This window comes from Vulpes vulpes, chromosome X (genome assembly GCF_048418805.1).
Source record: "Vulpes vulpes isolate BD-2025 chromosome X, VulVul3, whole genome shotgun sequence".
In the NCBI taxonomy this organism is placed as follows: Eukaryota; Metazoa; Chordata; class Mammalia; order Carnivora; family Canidae; genus Vulpes; species Vulpes vulpes.
Window position 1 is genome coordinate 49,848,448 of NC_132796.1, and position 16,848 is coordinate 49,865,295.

At 38.3% G+C, this 16,848-nt stretch overlaps 1 protein-coding gene across 8 annotated transcripts in view; it reads right to left on the minus strand.

The window, feature by feature from the left end:
- Positions 1-16,848, minus strand: part of OPHN1 (oligophrenin 1) — a 575,184-nt gene that overhangs the window by 177,105 nt on the left and 381,231 nt on the right. The window lies entirely within an intron of this gene.

Sequence of the window (16,848 nt, forward strand, 5' to 3'; positions counted from 1 at the left end):
AATGGTTGCCCAACAAAAATCCCCAGACTCTCTGGACAGAGTTGCTTTTGATAATAGGATAGCCCTTGATTACCTTTCTGCTGAGCAGGAAGGTGTTTGTGCCATAGTCCAAATCATATGCTGCACTTGGACTGACACTTCTGAGGACGTTGAGACTCAGCTACATAAGAATATTGAACAACTCATTTGGATTAAGAAAGCTTTAATGGGGTCTTTCTTTGACTTTCTTTGATTCTGATTGGTTTGAGTCTTAGGAACCATGGCTCCAAAGTACACTCCAGACATTGGGAATTACCTTGCTTATAATAATCATAGCACACTCTCCCTGGTATACTGTATTGTCTCAAAAGCTTTAAACGCATGCTCACAGCTGCTAATCACCAAGAAAATGACCTCTCTAAGATTAGAATGTCAGAAAAGGAGCAAAGAGAATGACCAAGTTAAAGAATGTGAGCCTGATGTCATGACGTATGAATACCGGACAGATTCAGCAAAAACTAACAACACACACACACAAAGAAATACCTGTGAGCACTCCACTTCAGTAGCTGGAAGTAGCACTCATGCCTTAAATTTTGATCACATCTCTCAATTAGGCTGAGAGTCTGTTCAAAAGAGGTGGACTTCTTAAAAAAAAATAAGACAATAGGCCCCAAAATGAAGTGACTTATGTTAAACCCAACATAGCCCAAATTGAGACTTAATTATTATTTTGGGTTTCCTAGAGATGGAATTTTAAATCAGTTCATCAGGAATTGTCTGATCGGCACTAGTTAGATTATATGTCTGATAGACCCCTGTCATCCCCTAAAGGAAAGTAACCTTGCAATAAGCAACCTACTTTTCCCCCTAATATAACTTCCTGTTGCTGCTCCCATTTGCCTATTAAAGTAGTTCATTTTATACAGAGCCTTGCAGCTCTTTTCTATCTGATAGACTGAATGCTGCTCAATTCAAATGGATATTTCCTCAAATTAGCTCTTAAAATTTTTAATATGCCTTAGTTTATGTCTTGTACCTACCATGCAATGTAAAATTGTGAGTGCAAGTATAGACTGATCAATCTGTGAATTCAATTCAGAATGTATACTTATACTACAATGGGTCATGCTGGGATCCCTGGGTGGCTCAGCAGTTTGGAGCCTGCCTTCAGCCCAGGGCATGGTCCTGGAATCCCGGGATCGAGTCCCGCAAAGGGCTCCCTACATGGAGTCTGCTTCTCCTTCTGCCTGTGTCTCTGCCTCCTTCTCTCTCTGTGTGTCTCTCATGTATAAATAAATAAAATCTTTTAAAAAAATGGGACTTGCTGAGCATTCTTGTTCTACAAATCTTGCTGATTTCTAATATTTGTTTTTATTTGAAAAAAAGTATGTGAAAGTTTGCTAAATGTAAGTGGAAATCAGTGACTTGTACCATTATTAAAAGAATATGAGAAATATATGAATATGGAACTATAGCTGGATTTTGCTGTGGCCAGCATTGTGTCATGGGTTTTGTGACTTTTAGAACTATGATTACAGCACTCATTCATTTCACAGATACTTCCTATGCTAGCCATTGTGCTGGATATTAGGTTCCTAGAGATCCAGTATTTGTGAAAAAAAAAAAAAAAAACATCAAGTGATGAATGCTAGAGCATGTACTACCTACCTGAGAATTCTGTAAATGCAATTTTCCCAGATTACAGCTAGGTTCAATTGAGAGAAGACTAGTCATTCATTTCTGATTGAATTGACTGGTAACTTGTATCTGAAAGGGTCTCCAATGTGAGCTAATGGCAGAGATTTATGAAAGTAAATTTAAAGTTACAGTATATCAGAATGGAAGGAGAGGGATATGGGAAGAATGATAGGGAAAAAAAGATAAAGAGAGGTAAAGAGTGGCCATAAACACTAATGTCTGTCATATAGTAGACATTCAATAAACTCTGAATCAATGGATGAAATGGGGTGAGCTATAAGACAGGTCAAAAGAAAAGCAGAAAGGAGTTTATAAGTCAGGACAGGAACATGTAGAAGAGAAGCAAAAAGATCAGGAAGAAAATAAGAACCAGTGGAGTTCAGACAGAAGAAATAAGGTATATACTTCATACCAGAAAAAGAATACTTTTATATCATCCCAAAGTTAATATATTCTTCTTACAGGCTTCATGTAAATAGTATGAAAGACCTTGGTTCAAGAAGCAGGCTGTTTTTTCAAAAGGGAGCACTGATTTTTCTTCTCCAATTGCCTGTACTACCAGGAGGAGAACAACAGAACCCTGAATCTGGGATATTCCAGAGTTTGTTCTGGAAAATGTAGGACTGTATCCATGAACTACATGGCTGCTGCTAGACTCTATGCTCCATGAGGGATGGGATTTTTGTCTATCTTTTCATTGTTATACACCTAACACCTGATATAGTGCATGGCACATAGAAAACAAGGAAAGTAGTCAGCTTCCAGAAGCTGCAAAAGGCAAAGGAACAGATTCTCCTTTAGAGCCTCCAGAGTGAATGCAACCCCACCAATGCCTTGGTTTTAACTCCATAAGACTTGTTTGATATAGTAGCAATAGGACATTAGTGAAAACAGTTCCCTGGTTCCTTATTCATGGTGAGATAGCTGATAGACTCTCCAGATTAGAAACCCAGCAGCAGGTAGCAGGTGGGGTAAGGAGATTACCAGATTCAAATGTCAACAATTTAACTTTTTTTTGTAAGTTAAAATACCCCTACACAAATATTTCTATCCTATTTATATCCAATTTTCACACATTGACAAGAATGCTAGAAAAGGGTAATATGTTAGTTGGGAACTAAAGATGAATTTAGTATCAGTTATTCAGATTTTAAGAAAATAATGGAAAAAGAACAAACATTCAGACTATATTTTCAGCTTCAAAACTGAAGAAAAATAATTTAAAAAGGACATTAAATAACTATTTACAAATTATTCCAGCCTCTAGTAGTACTGGTTCAAAGCACAAATGATCTGAGAATACACAAAGTACCTATCTAGATTACTAAGTATAATTGTGATTGAGGTATTGAATCTATATAAGTTTTTAAATACACACACACACACACACACACACACACACACACGACCATGGAATGAAAATGCCTTAGGATGTATTGAAAGGCAAAGCTCCCCACTGTAATTGAGTATAATAAAGATTCTTAACCTACAGAATTGCTTTACAGATAACTGCGGAATTTGAGTTTTGCAGCTCTGAAAGCGGAGTGTGCTATGCTTTTGTTTTATTTGCTAGGGATATTATCTCTCTATTACTCAAGGAGCTCATATAATTTGAAGTTGCTTCTTTTTAATATATACTTATTATGTATTTGTCTATATATATATGTGAGTTTAATACTAAACTTAACTCTTCAGATACTGAATACCTAAGTATGAGTTTTTTTAAAGAGTCTACTACCATGTCTACTCTATTTAACTGTCTACATATGATTATATTAGGTGTTCCATTTAGTATATGAAATTTAAATGTGTTTTCTTTTAATAGCATAAAGATAGAAGGAGAAATCTTAAAACCTGAATAAGAAACATCTTACCAATGATTTGTTACTTCGCTTACTATGTTAATTTCTCCTCTTTTTAGTTCAGTAGGCCTCCGACATTAGGTAATAGTATTTTGGGAACAACGCTTCTCTGTGTATGGCTTCCTAGCCAGATTCAACTTCATTAAGAACACATGTCGATCCATCCAGTCTCCCTGCTCTGCCTCACCCCTCTGCTTCAATCATTCTGAAATATGCTCTGGAGCACAATATTTTAGAGTTCCATTGAAGGAAGAGTTACTGAGTACCTGCAGTGTGCCAGGTACATTGGTATTATCGTGATCATGATTATGATTATCAATATTATAATACAAATATGTATAATCATTATAATAGGCATTATTGTTAATAAGATGACAATAACTTGATAAGGAGTAGAGAAGCAGAACAGTTAGATGCAGTACCAAGCTATTTCTGAGGTAATCAAATTAGCTTCTCTGTGACTAGAGTAGTTTACAACAGATTCAGCATGAGTGCAGATGCTACCCATCACAGTTTGTAGGATCTGTTAACACAGAACATCATTCAACAATCTTGGATGTGGAAGAAATGTGACTAACCCAATGATGGACTTATTAAAAAAATAATTATTGATTGTGGATGTGTTTCCTCCTCCTCTTCCATTGACTTTGTGTCTTTCCTTGTCAGAAAGACAGATTTTCAGGTTGAGAAGGAATGGAAGCTTTTAGTAAACAATAGAAAAAAAGCCCACAGTCCTGTGATGTAGGAGATGCTATTAAGAAAGTAGTCTGGGCAGCCCGGGTGGCTCAGGGGTTTAGTGCCGCCTTCATGCCAGGGTGTGATCCTGGAGACCTGGGATCGAGTCCCACATCGGGCTCCCTGCATGGAGCCTGCTTCTCCCTCTGCCTGTGTCTCTGCCTCTCTCTCTCTCTCTGTGCCTCTCATGAATAAATAAAATCTTAAAAAAAAGAAAGTAGTCTAAAGGTTGTTTAATTAAAAAAAAAAAAAAACAACATACCTGGAAGTGTACTTTTGACTGACATAGAACATGACACTTAAGGAAAGAAGAGAGAAAAATATGCTATACTAGCCAAAGGAGAGGAATGCTATTCCTCCTGGAATAAATCATGATGAGCCTATATGAGGCCAAGGAAGCCAGTCCCTAATGGTGTGGGAATAGGTCAGGGTGGAGTGAAAGGGAGCAAGACAACTTTGAGGTGAGAATTCCCAGAAGACATAATATAAAAGAAGCTTAGAGGGGAGATCATCCCACACAAATACATATTATAAGTTAGCAAAAAGACAGTCTTCCCTATAGAATGCAAGCCCCATGAATGTAGGAAAGGCAAGTGATATGTTCACTCTAATCTACATCCTTAAGCAGAATGCCTGACCCTTAGTAGATACTCAAATTATTTGCTAAATGAATAAGTCTCACCAAATCTAGAATTAGATTTGGGGAAAGGATCAGGGATTACCACTTTTATGTATAATTAAGTAAACTGACACTGTTTTATATTATATGTATAAATATTTATGTCCAGAAATTCTTGGTCTACTTTTCAGATATTCCTATAAGTACTGATATTTGGAGCTTGATGTTTAATAGATACAATATGCCAGTGCTGCCACTTTCCATGATACATGAATCAAACTGTATTGCCACATATGATTTGAGGGAACCATTTCAGTCCTATTAAAGCCTGTAAGAGAATCAGTAGGATGCCAAGCATGGTACATTTTTAGCTTATTATATATTAAGTAGAAGAATGTAGTGATAGTAGAGAATTCTAAACAGTTAATCTGAGTTCAATAATTTTTCAGAGACTAAAATTCTGGGCCATGCTGTAAGCTCTTTCTTTCATAGGTAAAAAAGTGTTCTTAGCTTAAAAAACGGGATGTAAATGGCTAGGAATAAGACAATGTGAATTTTTTTAAGTCAAGAATGTAGAGTGCTAAATACAATAATAATGCAATCTATAATACAAAAACTCTACACCTGCTATTACTATATGCTGTAGCATCCTCAAATACTAACAAGGTTAGGCTGTCAGGCCTGCTGGGTAATGGAAAGTAAGCTATGCATCACAGGAAAGACCAAAAATATGTGCTTTATTCAAACTTCAGCTTTCCACACTCAATTTGTTTTCTGACACTTTATGAAAACTGAGGTTATCAGATAATTTACTATCATTCACAAAAGGAAGAACAGCAGGTTTGCAAAAGATAGAAACAATTAAGTTTAGTTCTGGACATGTCAAATATAAGTATCTGTGGAACATCTACACACAGAGAGAGCCTGCAACAATTCCAATTCTGATTCCTTTAGCCTTTGGAGCTTACTACCTCTGCCATGATCAGTTTTGTTCATTTAACAGAGTATGCTCTACATATATGATCATTCCAATGTGCCATGACCTAAATATGTTTGGGAAACACAGGTCCAGTGAGAAACTGGATACATGAGTTTAGAACTCATGAGATGATGTCTAGACTAGAGATTTTTGGGTGCTATCAGCACAGAGGTGCTAGTAAAATCCCACAGAGAGACTTCCACTCTAAGCCATGTTGGAGTAAATGGTACTAGTTTTGCTCTCCTGATGTAACAATTAGAACATTGGACAAAATATAAGAAAGAACTGTTTGTAGTCAGTTAACAATGGACAGCAGAGTATTATGACTGAAAAGAGGAGGAAGGAATAAAATAATTAACTACCACTGCCACAGGTTGCTATCTGAAATGACTATCTGAATGGTAGCACAGGAAATGAGAGCTTAATCTTAGCATGGAAGTCTTGCTCAGGTAATGAGACAAAGACTCAAGAGTTGAGATAGGAGTTGAGAGAGGCTGGGGCATTTGGAATTTGGAAGGCAGAGTAATAGAAAAGTTGGAGTTATACAGAGAAATAAATTGTATATGTGCTGTCAAAGCGAGCACTATAAAGAAACTAAGAAAAAAAATCCTATGCATCTCCTTGAGTTCTGTCACTGAATATTAAGCCATGAGTGGCCAAGATAAAAATCTGTGAGGCTAGGAGAGCATTGGGCGGCTTAGTCAGCAGACTGTCTGATTCTGTTTTGACTCAGGTCATGATCTCAGGGTTATGGGATTGAGCCCCACATTGGGCTCTGGGCTTAGCATGGAATCTGCTTGAGATTCACTCCCTCAACCTCTCCCTTCTCCTTTGCTCCTCCCCCTGCGTGTACTCTCTGTCTCTCTGTCTCTATCTAAAATAAATAAATAATCTTTAAAAGAAATCTATGAGGCTACCTAATGACATATCAGGGAATTTTAAGCTGAACAATTTCAAGAATTGATGCAGAGTTGAGAGAGATTTAAGTTCCAATCAATAAGAGTAAAGAGACAAAAGAAGGCAGACTTTATTAGTAGGGCTAATCTAGCCAGCAAATGATACCTAACATTTGTCCCAACAAGCTTAAAAAGAAGTCTGAAATGGACCAAGCTGATCTACAAGTAACTATCTAAAAAATAAATTTTAATAATCTTTAAAAGAAATCAACAAAATCAAGACATGCAATACCCATGATTTTCAGAATTTAATCAAAATTGCAAAGTTTCCTCTTAAGAGGAAAGTACATAGCAATATAGGCTTACCCCAAGAAGCAAGAAAAATCTCAAATATGCAATCTAGCCTTATACCTAAAGAAGCTAGAAAAAAGAGGGATAAATGAAGCCTACGGCCAGCAGAAGGAAAATAATAACCATTAGGGCAGAAACAAATGATATAGAAACAAAAAAACCCAATAGAATGAAACAATGAAACCAGGATCTGGTTCTTTGAAAAAATAAATACAATTGATAAACTCCTAGCCAGGCTTATTAAAAAGAAAAGAGAAATGAACCAAATAAATAAAATCACAAATGAGAAAGAAGAAATTACAACCAATCCAATATCACAGAAAGACAATTATAAAGAGAGTATTATGATAAAAACATATGCCTACAAATTGGACAGCCATGAAGAAGTGGATATATTTCCAGAGATATAAACTACCAGAACTGAAACAAGAAGAAATAGAAAACTTGAACAGAAGAAAAACCACCAAAAAATTTAGTCAGTAATCAAAAATCTCTCAACAAATAGAATTCCAGGGGCAGATGGCTTCACAGGGGAATTCCACCAAACATTTGAAGAAGAGTTAATACCTATTCTCAAACCATTCCAAAAACTAGAAAAGGAAGGAAAACTTGCAAATTTATTCTTGAGGCCAGCATTACCTTGATACCAAAAGCAGATAAAGACTCCACTAAAAAAGAGAACGACAGGCCAAAATATCCCTGATAAACATAGATGTAAAAATTGTCAACAAGATACTAGAAAATTTAATGCATCACTACATTAAAATAATCATTTGGCACAATCAAGTGGGATTTATTACTGGGCTAAAAGTGTTTCAATATTCACAAATCAATCAACGTGATACACCACATTAATAAAAGAAAGGATAAGAACCATATGATCTTTTCAATAGATGCAGAAAATACATTTGACAAAGTACAACATCCATTCATGATAACAACCCTTAAAAAGGATTAGAGATTAGAGAGAACATACCTAAACAAAATAAAGGCTATATATGAAAAACCCACAGTTAATATCATCCTGAATGGGGGAAAACTGAGAGTTGGGAACAACACAGGGATGTCCAATATCACCACTGATATTAACATAGTACTGGAGGTCCCAGCCACAGCAGTCAGACAACACGGAAAAATAAAAGGTATTGAAATTGGCTAGGAAGAAGTCAAATGTTCACTATTTGCAGATGACATGATACCCTATATAGAAAACTTGAAAGACTGCACCAAAAACTTGCTAAAACTGATAAATGAAATGAATTCAGTAAAATTGCAGGCTATGAAATAAATTATGGAAATCTGTTACATTTGTATAGACCAACAATGAAGCAGCAGAAAGAGAAATCAAGGAATCAATCCCATTTACAATTGTACCAAAAACCATAACATGCCTAGGAATAAACGTAACCAAAGAGGTAAAAGATGTATACTCTGAAAACTATAAAGCACGGATGCAAGAAATTGAAGAAGACACAAAGAAATGGAAAAAGATCCCATGTCAATGGACTGGAAGAACAAATATTGTTAAAATGTCTATAGTACCCAAACCAACAGAATTTTTCACAGAGCTGGAACAATCTTAAATTTGTATGGAGCCACAAAAGACCCTGAATAGCCAAAGCAACCTTGAAAAAGAAAAGCAAAGCTGAAGGCATCACAATTTTGGACTTCAAGTAGTATTACAAAGCTCTAGTGATCAAGATAGTATGGTACTTGCATAAAAACGGACACATAGATCAATGGAACAAAAAAGAAAACCCAGAAATGGACCCACTACTGTATGGTTAATCATCAACAGAGCAGGAAAGGATATCAATGGAAAAAAGACTGTCTTCAATGAATGGTGTTGCTAAAACTGTTAATATACATGCAAAAGAATGAAACCGGAAAGCTATCTTACGCCATATACAAAACTAAATTAAAAATAGATTAAAGGCCTAAATGTGAGGCAGGAAAGCATCAAAATCCTAGAGGAGAACACAAGCTATAACTTCTTTGATATCAGCCATAGCAATTTCTTACAAGATATGTTTCCTGAGGCAAGGGAAATAAAAGCAAAAATAAACTATTGGGATTTCATCAAAATAAAAAGCTTCTGCACAGTGAAGTAAATGATCAGCAAAACTAATAGGCAGTCTATGGAATGGGAGAAGATATTTGCAAAAGACCTGTCTGATAAAAGGTTAGTATCTAGAATCTATAAGAACTTATAAAACTGGGGGCGGGGCAAGATGGCGGAAGATTAGGGGTCCTCAACTCATCTGCCCCACCAACTTACTTAGATAACATTCAAATCATCCTGAAAACCTACGAATTCCGCTGAGATTTAAAGACAGAACAGCTGGAATGCTACAGAGAGAAGAGTTTGCACTAACAATGTAGGAAGACGGAAAAGAAAAGAAAAAAGAAAAGAAAAGAATGAAATAAATAAATAAATAAATAAATAAATAAATAAATAAATAAGAATCAAGTGGGGGAGGGGCCCCTGTGAAGAGCTGGGCTAAAGCCCGGTGGCGAAAGCCTCCAGGACAGGAAAGCCCAACCCAGAGAAGCAGGAACTTTAAAAATCCGCACCAGCTTCTTCCCGGACAGAAAGGCACTTAGCCAGGAACTCGGGCAGAATCACAGGAGGGGCAGTGGAGCCTCCAGGTTCTCGGGGTCACTAACAGAAGTGAACCCCAGGGGAGAGCGGGCCACACACTGCGGGCCAAGCCCAGTAAAGGGCTGGAGCGTGTGCAGGAAGGGCCTCGGGAGCAGCTCCGGTGGCGACTCCAGCAGAGGGGGTTGTACCCTGCTGCCTTGGGGAGTCATGCACCAGGAGTGCAATTCCACCGGTGCAGGCCTCTGATCACAGGGAACTGGGGGACACAGCCCAGGATCCTGAGCTCCTCTAAGGACAGGTGGAGGTGGGGAGGGCACAGGAAAGCGAGACCCTCCTGCGGCCAGGCACCCCAAAGCTGTGCAGATCAGCGCCCTGCCGCCAGAGCATCTAGGCCAGCGCAGACTGGGAGACTGCAGGAGTTACTACGGGAGCTGACTCCAGAGCTGGAGAGCTGGCCGCTGCCAGTGTGGTTGTTCTTCCTGGTGTCACCCTATACCTGGGACTGAGCCAAGCCTCCCGGAAACTGGGGATTCACAGGATAAACAGGTCCCCCTGAGCCTTTCACCTGGCACAGGGCAGGGCAGCACCCCCAGGTGCACACACCTGAGAATTAGCACGGCAGGCCCCTCCCCCAAAAGACCACCTGGAAGGACAGGGGAGGCGCAAGTTCTTGGCACAGCAGTGCTGGAAAGCTACAGGGGAAGTCGAGGGATTTACAGTATATAGAACCAGAGGATACCCCTCCTTGTTATATTTTTGATTGTTGTTTTTTTCTTTTTTTGTCTCTTTTTTTTTATTCCTTTTCCCAGTACAGCTTGTTTTTAGACATACTTCACTGAGCAAAATGATTAGAAAGAAAAACTCACCACAAAAGAAAGAATCAGAAACAGTCCTCTCTGCCACAGAGTTATAGAATTTGGATTACTATCTCAGAAAGCCAATTCAGAAGCACAATTATAAAGCTACTGGTGGCTCTGGAAAGAAGCATAAAAGATTCAAGAGACTTCATGACTGCACAATTTAGATCTAATCAGGCCGAAATTAAAAATCAATTAAATGAGATGCAATCCATACTGGAGGTCCTAATGACAAGGGTTAATGGGGTAGAAGAACAAGTGAGTGACATAGAAGACAAGTTGACGGCAAGGAAGGAAGCTGAGAAAAAAAGAGAAAAACAATTAAAAGACCAAAAGGAAAGGTGAGGGGAAATAAATGACAGCCTCAGGAGGAAAAATCTACATTTAATTGGGGTTCCAGAGGGCAACGAAAGAGACAGAGGACCAGAAAGTGCATTTGAACAAATGATAGCTGAGAACTTCCTTAACCTGGGGAGGGAAACAGGCATTCAGATCCAGGAGATAGCGACATCCCCCTCTAAAATCAATAAAAACCATTCAACACCTCGACATGTAATAGTGAAACTTGCAAATTCCAAAGATAAAGAGAAGATCCTTAAAGTAGCAAGAGACAAGAAATCCCTAACCATATGGGGAGAACTATTAGATTCACAGCAGACCTCTCCACAGAGACCTGGCAGGCCAGAAAGGGCTGGCAAGGATATATTCAGGGGCCTAAATGATAGGAACATGCAACCAAGAATACTCTATCCACCAAGGTTCTCATTCAGAATAGAAGGAGAGATAAAGAGCTTCCAAGATAGGCAGAAACTGAAAGACTACGTGACCACCAAACCAGCTCTGCAAGAAATATTAAGGGGGACTCTGTACAAGAAAGGGGAAGTCCAAAGAAATAATCCACGAATACAGGGACTGAATAGGTATTATGATGACACTAAATTCATATCTTTCAATAGTAACTCTGAACGTGAATGGGCTTAATGATCCCATCAAAAGTCACAGGGTTTCAGACTGGATAAAAAAGCAAGACCCATCTATTTGCTGTCTGTAAGAGACTCATTTTAGACCTAAGGATACCTACAGCCTGAAAATGAAAGGTTGGAGAATGATTTACCATTCAAATGGTCCTCAAAAGAAAGCAGGGGTAGCCATCCTCATAGCAGACAAAGCTTATCCCAGACTGTAATAAGAGATGAATAGGGACACTCTATCATGCTTAAAGGATCTATCCAACAAAAGGATCTAACAATCATGAATATTTAAATCCTAATGTGGGAGCTGTCAATTACATCAATCAATTAATGCCAAAGTTAAGACATACTTCAAAAATAATACACTTATACTGGGAGACTTCAACACGGTGTGTTCTCCAAATGACAGATATTCTAAGCACAACATCTCGAAAGAAACAAGAGCTTTAAATGATATACTGGACCAGATGGATTTCACAGATATCTACAGAACTTTACATCCAAACGCAACTGAATACACATTCTTCTCAAGTGCACATGGAACTTTCTCCAGAATAGACCACATACTGGGTCACAGAAAAGGTCTTGACCAATAACAAAAGACTGGGATTGTTCCCTGCATATTTTCAGACCATAATGCTTTGAAAGTATAACTAAATCAACAGAAGAAATTTGGAAGGAATTCAAATACGTGTAGGTTAAAGAGCATCCTGCTAAAAGATGAAAGGGTCAAGCAGGAAATTAGAGAAGAATTAAAAAGATTCATGGAAACTAATGAGAATGAAGATATAACTGTGGAGGCTGAGAAAAATTAAGGCCATCCCACCTCAAGTTTAGCATTAGCACAAGTACATCCATCTCAGGTCCCTGGGAATAAGAGCTGAACTTTACTGGAAAAACTGCAGAATGTCCTCAATGCCCTCAGCAGAGAATCCCATATCAGAAAGACAACAGAGCTCAGAATTGCCCTAGGCAGAGAATCCCCTATCCGAAAGACAACAGAGCCCACACCCTTGATAGAAATTCCCATATTAGAATGAGAACAGAGCTCAATGTCCTTGAAAGCCCCATATCAGAATGTAAACAGAACTTGAGAAATTCCTCCACATCTTCTGAAAATCCCCTAGACCAGCCTATAAAATACCCAGCTGTAACACACTTCGGGGTCCAAGTCCCTGCTCCACCGGGTCGGGTATACTTGGACCCAAGCTCGAGCTTGCTAATAAACCCTCATGCGCTTGTATCGGTGTTGGCTCCTTGGTGGTTTCTTGGATTCGCAATCTTGGGCACAATAATAACCTTTCAAAATCCAAGGGATACAGCAAAAGCAGTCCTGAGGGGGAAATACATCACAATACAAGCATCCCTCAAAAAATGGGAAAAAAACTCAAATACACAAGCAAACCTTGAACCTAAAGGAACTGGAGAAAAAACAGCAAATAAAATATACACCCAGAAGCAGAAGAGAGGTATTAAAGATTCAAGGAGAACTCAGTGAAATAGAGACCAGAAGATCTGTAGAACAGGTCAACAAAACCAGGAGTTGGTTCTTTGAAAGAATTAATAAGATAGATAAACCATTAGCCAGCCTTATTAAAAACAAAAGAGAAAAGAATCAAATTAATAAGCACGAATGAAAAAGGAGAGATCACCACCAATACTAAGGAAATACAAAAGATTTTAAAAACATATAATGAGCAGCTGTACACCAATAAGTTAGGCAATCTAGAAGAAATGGACACATTTCTGGGAAACCACAAACTACCAAAACTGGAACAGGAAGAAATAGAAAGCCTGAACAGGCCGATAATCAGGGAGGAAATTGAAGCAGTCATCCAAAACCTCCCAAGACACAAAAGTCCAGGGCCAGATGGCTTCCCTGGGGAATTTTATCAAACGTTTAAAGAAGAAACCATACCTATTCTACTAAAGCTATTCTACTAAAGCTGTTCCGAAAGACAGAAAGAGATAGAATACTTCCAAACTCAATTTATGAGGCCAGCATCACCTTCATTCCAAAACCAGACAAAGACCCCACCAAAAAGGAGAATTATAGACCAATATCCCTGAGGAACACACATGCAAAAATTCTCAACAAGGTACTAGCCAATAGGATCCAACAATACATTAAGAAGATTATTCACCATGACCAAGTGGGATTTATCCCCAGGATGCAAGGCTGGTTCAACACTCATAAAGCAATCAATGTGATAGATCATATCAACAAGAGAAAAAATAATAACCATATGATCCTCTCAATTGATGCAGAGAAAGCATTTGACAAAATACAGCATCTGTTTTGATCAAAACTCTGCAGAGTGCAGGGATAGAAGGAACATTCCTCATATCTTAAAAGCCACCTATGAAAAGCCCACAGCAAATATCATTCTCAATGGGGAAGCACTGGAAGCCTTTCCCCTAAGATCAGGAACAAACAGGGATGTCCACTCTCACCACTGCTATTCAACAGAGTACTAGAAGTCCTAGTCTCAGCAATCAGGCAACAAAAAGAAATAAAAGGCATTCAAATTGGCAAAGAAGAAGTCAAACTCTCCCTCTTTGCAGATGACAGGATACTGTATAGAGAAAACCCAAAAGACTCCACTCCAAGATTGCTAGAACTCATAGAGCAATTCGGCAGTGTGGCAGGATACAAAATCAATGCCCAGAAATCAGTGACATTTCTATATACTAACAATTAGCCTGAAGAAAGAGAAATGAAGGAGTCAATACCATTTACAATTGCACCCAAAAGCATAAGATACCAAGGAATAAACCTAACCAAAGAGGTAAAGAATATATACCCTAAAAACTACAGAACACTCCTGAAAGAAATGAGGAAGACACAAAGAGATGTAAAAATATTCCATGCTCATGGATTGGAAGAATTAATAGTGTGAAAATGTCAATGCTACCCAGGGAAATTTACACATTTAATGCAATCCCTATCAAAATACCATGTACTTTCTTCAGAGAGTTGGAACAAATCATCTTAAGATATGTGTGGAATCAGAAAAGACCCGAATAGCCAGGGGAACATTGAAAAAGCAAACCAGAGATGGAGGCATCACAATGCAGATTTCAGGCTGTACTACAAAGCTGTAATCATCAAGATAGTGTGGTACTGGTACAAAAACAGACACATAGATCAGTGGAACAGAATAGAGAACCCAGAAATGGGTCCTTAACTCTATGGTCCACTACTATTCAACAAAGCAGGAAAGACTATCCCCTGGAAAAAGTACAGTCTCTTCAATGAATGGTGCTGGAAAAATTGGACAGCTACATGTAGAAAAACGGATCTAGATCATTCTCTTACACCAGACACAAAGATAAACTCAAAATGGATGAAAGATGTAAATGTGAGACAAGATTCCATCAAAATCCTAGACAACACAGGCAGCACCCTTTTTGACCATGGCTGCAGCAACTTCTTGTAAGTTACATCTATGAAGGCAAGGGAAACAAAAGCAAAAATGAATTATTGGGACATCATAAAGATAAAAAGCTTCTGCACAGCAAAAGAAACAGTCAACAAAACTAAAAGACAATCTACAGAATGGGAGAAGACATTTGTAAATGACTAATCAGATAAAGGGCTAGTACCCAAGATCTATAAAGAACTTATTATACTCAGCAGCAAAGATACAAACAATCCAATCGTGAAATGGGCAAAAGACATGAACAGAAATTTCACAGAGACATAGACATGGCCAACAAGCATATGAAAAAATGCTCCGGGGAAAAAAAAGAAAGAAAAGAAAATGCTCTGCATCACTGGCCATCAGGGAATTACAAATCAAAACCCCAAAGAGATACCACCTCACACCAGTGACAATGGTGAAAATTCTCAAGACAGGAAACAACAAATGTTGGAGAGGATGTGGAGAAAGGGGAGCCCTCTTGCACTGTTGGTGGGAATATGACCTGGTATAGCCACTCTGGAAAACTGTGTGGAGGTTCCTCAAAAAGTTAAAAATAGAACTCTCAGGCAGCCCTTGTGGCCCAGTGGTTTAGTGCCACCTTCAGCCCAGGGTGTGATCCTAGAGACCCAGAATTGAGTCCCACGTCAGGCTTCCTGCATGGAGTCTGCTTCAACCTCTGCCTGTGTCTCTCTCTCTCTCTCTCTCTATCTATCTCTCATGAATAAATAAATAAATGAAATCCATAAAATCAATAAAAATATAACTGTCCTATGACCCAGCAATTGCACTGCTGGGGATTTACCATAAAGATACAGATGCAGTGAAATGCCGGAACACCTGGACCCCGATGTTTATAGTAGCAATGTCCACAATAGTCAAACTATGGAAGGAGCTTCAGTGTCCATCAAATGATGAGTGGATAAAGAAGATGTGGTCTATGTATACAATGAAATATTACTCAGCCATTAGAAATGACACCCACCATTTGCTTCAACTTGGATGGAACTGGAGGGTATTATGCTGAGAGAAGTAAGTCAATCAAGAAGGACAAACATTATATGGTCTCGTTCATTTGGGGAATATAAAAAATAGTGAAAGGGAATAAAGGGGAAAGGAGAAAAAATGAGTGGGAAATATCAGTGAGGGCAACAGAATATGAAAGACACCTAACTCTGGGAAATGAACAAGGGGTGGTATAAAGGGAGGTGGGCGGAGGGTTGGGGTGACTGGGTGATGGGCACTGTGTGGGGCACTTGATAGGATGAGCACTGGGTGTTATGCTATATGCTGGCAAATTGAACTTCAATAAAAAATAAATAAAATAAGTAGTTGATAATCTTTAAAAATAGATCTTATAAAACTGAACACCCCAAAAAACAAATAATCATTCTAAAATTGGCAGAAGATATGAATAGACATTTTTCCAATCAGCCAACAGACACATGAAAAAATGCTCAACTTCAGCTCCTCATGAAAACGAAAATGAGATGAGATGTCACTTCACACCTGTCAGAAAGTCTAAAATTAACAACACAAGAAACACGCATTAGTGAGGATGTGGAAAAAGGAGAATTCTCTTGTAGTGTTGGTGGAAATGCAAACAGGTGCAGCCACTTCGGAAAACTGTGTTGAGGTTCCTCAGAAAGTTAAAAACAGAACTGCCCTATGATCCAGAAATTGCACTACTGGGTATTTCTTCCAAGAACACAAAAATACTAAATCAAAGTCTAAATGTATCCTGATGTTTATAGCAGCACTATGAATATGAGCCGGAATATGGAAAGAGCCGAAATGTCCATTGACTGATGAATGAATATATATATATATATATATATATATATATATATATATATATGGAAAAAAGAGAGAGT